The following is a 5,520-nucleotide window of genomic DNA, read 5'->3' as shown; positions in this document are numbered from 1 at the left end:
CCAGACCGCTGTACCGATTTTTCGGTAATTTCCACACAAAGGTGGAATATTGGCGCTAGATGAAAGGTAGACCTATTTTCTACAATGTCTCCAAGTTCCATCTTATTCTAACCACTTGTTTGCATGTAACTAACATTTTTCTATATCATGTTGGTTTTTTCTCTTTAATGCTCAGGAGCCCAGGTATAGGGGACAGTTAGGTTCGGGGCCTCAGGTCTGGTAGGATTAATTAAGTCCATCTGATCCTGTGTGTTCTCTGTTTCCTGATTAATTTTTTTTGTTTGAAAGATATCTCCAGTGAAGTCAGTAGGTTGTTAAAGTCCCCTAACAGGACTGTATTTTTGTCGCTCTCTCTCTTAAAGTCCTCTAGAAGTTTTATATATATATATTTAGGTGCTCCTATATTGGATACATAAATGTTTACCAGGGTTATATCCTCTTGTTAGATCGATCCCTTTAGTATTATGTAGTGACCTTTGTTGTCTCTCATGATGGCCTTCATTTTGAAGTCTATTTTGTCAGGTATGGGTGTTGTTACCCCAGCCTTTTTTTTTTTTTTTTTCATTTCCATTTGCCTAGAAAAAAATTTTTCATCCCTTCACTCTCATCCTGTGTGAATCTTTTGTTCTGAGGTGGGTCAGCATATATTTGGTTCATGTTTTTATATCATTCAGCTACTCTATGTCTTTTGATTGGAGCATTTAATCCATTTACATTTAGGCTTATTATTGATAGGTACTTATTGCCATTTTAATTTGTTATGCCTATGTTTCTCTCTCTATATATTTCTTCTTCTCATTACAGCAGTTCCTTTAGTATTTCTTGCAGTGCTGGTTTGGTGGTAATAAATTCCTTTAGCCTTTTTTGTCTGGGAGGCTCTTTATTTGACCATTTATTTGTAACTAGTGTCCCAGTGCATGAAATTCGTGCTCATTAAAAGGGAATTAATTAGAGGAAATATTTTAATATTGCTATTTGCCCTTTCTCTATAATAGAAGTGTCAGAGATGAAAGAAAATTAGTAAAATGTATATGAAAATCTTCCTCTTGTCTGAGTCTGGGGCGCACTGCAGGACCCAGAGTCAAGTCCCCGCCCTCCCACGTGTGCCTCGAAAACATGCGAGACCCAGACCCAGCCTGCCCCACCCCTGTCAAGCTCTGCCGGGTGAGGGATGCGACCTCAGGTCTCCTGGCCCAGGATGGGGTGCATGGCCTGAGATCCCCGTCAAGCCCCACCAGGTGGGGGGCATGGCCTCATGTCCCATGGCCCAGTGCTGGGGCAGGGGTCATGGCCTCAGGTCCGCTGGCCCGGGCCGGGGTGGGGGGCACACCTTGAGGTTTCCCGTCAAGCCCCGCATGGTGGGGGGCGCGGCCTCAGGTCCCCCAGCCTGGCACTAGGGGCACAGCCTCAGGTCCTTCGGCCTGGAGCTGGGGTGGGGGGCATGGCCTCAGGTCCCACAGCCCGGTGCCAGGGCAGGGGGTACGGCCTGAGGTCCCTCATCAAGCCCTGCTGGGTGGGGGATGCAGCCTGAGGTCCCCCAGCCTGGCGCCAGGGCGGGGGGCATGGCCTGAGGTCCCCTGTCAAGCCCCACCAGGCGGGGGGCGCAGCCTCAGGTCCCCTGCCCTGGCCCAGTACCACGCAGCCTCAGGTCTCTGCTAATTGCTTGTTAAGGCTCATTACGGGAACTCAGCCTCCTCTGTGGACACAGCCACCTTGTGTTACGGAATCCCTGCCTCCGCTGTGGGCGCAGCCATCTTGACCATTATGGTGTGATGGTCAATTTGCATATTCCCTCTTTATTAGATAAGATGATAGCCATGCTGGATAGAGTAGTCTTGCTTTCAGATCCTTGGTTTTCATTACTTTGAGTATTTCATGTCATTCCCTTTTGACCTGTAGAGTTTTTGATGAGAAATCAACTGACAGCCTTATGGGAGCTCCTTTGTAGGTAACAAATTGTGTTTCTCTTGCTGCCTTTGTCTTTAATTTTCGGCATTTTAATTATGATGTGTCTGGGAGTGGGCTTATTTGGGTTCTTATTGCTGGGGTCTCTCTGTGCCTCCGGAACTTGTGTGACTTTTTCCTTCACCAGGTTAGGGAGGTTTTTGCCATGATTTCTTTAAACATGTTCTCTATCCTTTGCTCACTTTCTTCTCCTTCTGGCACTATATTTGCAAATATTGTTACATTTCATGTTGTCTCACAGCTCCCTTAAGCTGTCCTGTGGTTTAATTGTGTGTTTTTTCTTTTTGGTTCTCTGATTGATTTTTTTCTACCCTGTCTTCTAATTCACTGATCCGATCCTCAGCTTGCCCTATTGTGCTGTATATTCCTTCTACTGTGTTTTTTATTTGTGCTATGTCATTCTTCATAGTTACTATATCTTTTCTCATGCTGTTTAGCATCTTTGCTGTCATTATTCTGAACTCTAAGTCTAATAAATTTCTTTTTTTTTTTTTTTGATTCCTCATGTGTTTATGAGCCCGCCAGTGGGGACAATGGAGAGTCAACTGTGAACCGGTGGGAGCTCGGGCACCATGGACAGACAGCCCAGAGGCACTCATGGGGACAGAGACAGCACACAGCCTTTGTGAGTGTTTCTGACATTAGTACGTGATGTTCTAACAGGTTCTTTCCCCCTTTCAAAGGCAGCACTTGCCCGTCCGCCTGACTCTGGGCTCCCTTCCCAAACACAGGCTCGCCCTCCGGAGCAACCGCACACGCCCTCCTGGTTCACGAGAGACCTCGTCCCCTGAGGAAGTCAGATGCCACAGTGGCAGCAGGACAAGGCCTCACAGTCCCAAAGATGAGAGAGTCGGGAACAAAACGTAGGTAGTGAAGAGAAAGGGGCCCCAGGATATGGCTGGAAGCAGCACAGTTCTGATGGGAGCAGGGTAGCCGCCCTCAGTCGGTCCGAGTCTGTGTCCGAGGGGAGCTGGCCCTCCGTGCTCTCGCACACAGCGTCCTGCAGGGAGGTGAGCTGGCCCCGGGGACTGACCCCATGGGCTAGATGACTCAGTGCCTGGAGAGCCTATCTAACATGGTCACCAGCTTCATGGCCTCCTGCTCCTTCTGCTCCTCCGTCATGCCCTCCATGGGGTTGGGCGGCTTCACCTCCACCCTCCCGGTCTCCGGGTTTATGCTGGCCTTGGCCTCCTTGTACTCCTCTGTGTCCGAGTCTGAGTCCTCTGAGTACTGGCCCTCGGGCCAGCCCCCTGCCACGAGGCCCCGGGCAGCCAGGAGGCCGGCGGCATTCCCGTAGCCCGTGCACTTGATGAAGCGGGCAGCTCTCCAAGCACAAGACGAACAGCAACTCCGCGCCACCCTCTTCACGTCAGTGTCCAGGTGCGTCATGAGGCCAACGAGTTTGTTCCGCAGCAGCTCCTCCACCTCGGCTGGGTCTTCACGTCCCTCAGCAGGGCAGCACCGGGGCCTTCAGGAACCGCCGGGTGGGGCGGGGCGGTGCAGGCGGGCACACTCGGTCAGCACGCTCAGCACGGGGACCAGCTCTCCTTCAACCTGTGCGTCTGGTGCCGGCGCTTCTCCAGGAAGCTGAGGAGGGCGCCGATCTCGTCCACGTTCACACCCAGGAACTCCAGGGAGCCTTTGCGTGGCTCTAGGGCCAGCAGGACACCCAGACACTTGACAGGCAGGTTCCCGGGAGGCTCGCTGTGTGGCCATGGAACTCCTCCGTGCGTCCCCAACAGCAGCTGCCATCACACAATGCCGCAGGAGAGTCCCCAGGCGCCAGGAAAGGCAGGTTTTCCTCGTCCGCTTCCCTCCTGATGGAGTCGAAAGTGATGTTGAAGAGCACCTTGAGGATCGCCATGGCCCGCACGGTCTGCTGGGGAGGAAGGCGCTCTGGGGGGGTCTGTCGGGAATCACTTCCAGCGTCAGCTGCAGGGCATCAGTGAGCACGGGCGCCCCCTGCAGCTCCTGAACAGCTGCTGGTGCACCTCTGAGCAAGGACAGGAGGCGCAGGTCAAAGAGCTGGACCTCGTGGGGGAAGCTGCTCTCCCTGTGCAGCCCCACGTGCTGGGCGAGCCTCACAACCAGGCGGGCCTCTGCTGCCAGCGCCTGGGCCTGGGGGCTGCTGAGCACAAGGTTGCACAGGCACTTGCGGGATTCGAGTACCATGCCCATGTCCAGGGGCCCAGGGGCCGCCCCCTCGGAGACGCCGGCATAGCACGCAAGGGCCCTGCAGGCTCTGGCAGCTGGTGAAGGTGTCCAGGCAGCTGCAGTCCCTGGACAGGATGCGGATGCTCTGCAGCCAGGTGACCCGGCTGGAGCGGGGCAAGCCCTGCTCCATGACCAAAACCAGCAGCTCCGCCGGTCTCTGCCTGTCCTCCTGTTGGGCAGCAGCGAACGTGAAGCTCTGGGAGTTCTCCCGGTTGTAGTTGTATGTGCACAGAGCCTCCATGACCACTTCCTCCTCCCCCCATCTCCGCGGCATCGCAACCGCTCCGGGCTCCGTGACACACCTGGCATCCTGCGCCAGGAAGGCGGGAGGGGCTGGCTCCGCGGTTCTGGGCCCCAGTCCACCCGCCTAATAAATTTCTTATCTCCATTTAGCTCTTCTTCTGGAGAATTCTCTTGTTCTTTCATCTGGGGCTTGATTTTTGTCTCCCCATTTTGGCAGCCAGTTTGGCTTTGGGTCTGTGTATTAGGTAGATCTGCTACGACTCCTAATCTCTAGTGCAGGACAATGCCAGATGCTGTTTGTGATTGGCCCTGAGTACTGTTTGGAGCTATCAGCAATCCCCAGTTTGTGGCTCCCTCTGCTGGGGCTTGGTGCCTATGGAAAGGACCAAGATGTGCACCAGGGTCTGCTTTTCCTAGCCCTGGGCCCAGAAGTAGATCAGGCAAAGACTCAAAGCCTCCAGAGGCCTGCCTCTGCCTACAGTCCCATTGACACTCAGTCTTTTTTTTATTTTATTTTTTTTATTTTTTTATTGCTTAAAGTATTACAAAGGGTATTACATATGTGTCCTGACACTCATCTTGATTAGCTTCAGGCTATCATCTACTGGGTGGGTGAGAGGTCTTCCAACAGGGTGGGGCAACTGCCTTCCTCCCTCCCCTCCCCCCACCCCCCATCCCCTACCCCACCCCAAACCAGGCAAAAACTGCCTGGATAGCAAAGGTCCATCAGAGAAAGATTTCCTCCAAAGCATGAGGGAATGACTCAGCACAGGAAACCAGTGTGGCTGCCCTCTGAGCTCCAACCCCAGAGCCCCCAGCAAACTGGTTTCTGCTCACACAGTCCAGTCCACTCTGTCCTCCCTCTGCTGGGAGCCAAAGGTGAGAGTGGGCTGCACATGAAGTTTTGTGCATTGGCCTGTTAAGAGGGTGGCCTGCATTTTTCAGCCATTTTCTCGCTGGCAGACAGAAACCCTGCTGCTTTTCACGGCCAGATGTTATGGTGAGCCCCTGTCTTAAGTTCTGGTGCTCTGGTTGCGGAACCGGCTTTGGGTTTAGAGCCGAGAGTCTAGGTGGAACCCCCCACAGCTGAGCTATCCT

The 5,520-nt window shown here is 53.1% G+C and overlaps 1 pseudogene; it reads right to left on the bottom strand.

Moving 5' to 3' along the window:
• Window positions 1-2,761: 2,761 nt before the first annotated feature.
• Window positions 2,762-4,453, bottom strand: LOC102427641 (annotated as a pseudogene).
• Between the last annotated feature and the right edge of the window lie 1,067 nt (window positions 4,454-5,520).

This window comes from Myotis lucifugus, unplaced genomic scaffold (assembly GCF_000147115.1).
Source record: "Myotis lucifugus unplaced genomic scaffold, Myoluc2.0 scaffold_10835, whole genome shotgun sequence".
NCBI classification, from domain to species: Eukaryota; Metazoa; Chordata; class Mammalia; order Chiroptera; family Vespertilionidae; genus Myotis; species Myotis lucifugus.
The sequence above is the reverse complement of the archived record's forward strand: the minus strand, read 5'-3'. Positions and strand labels throughout refer to the sequence as shown.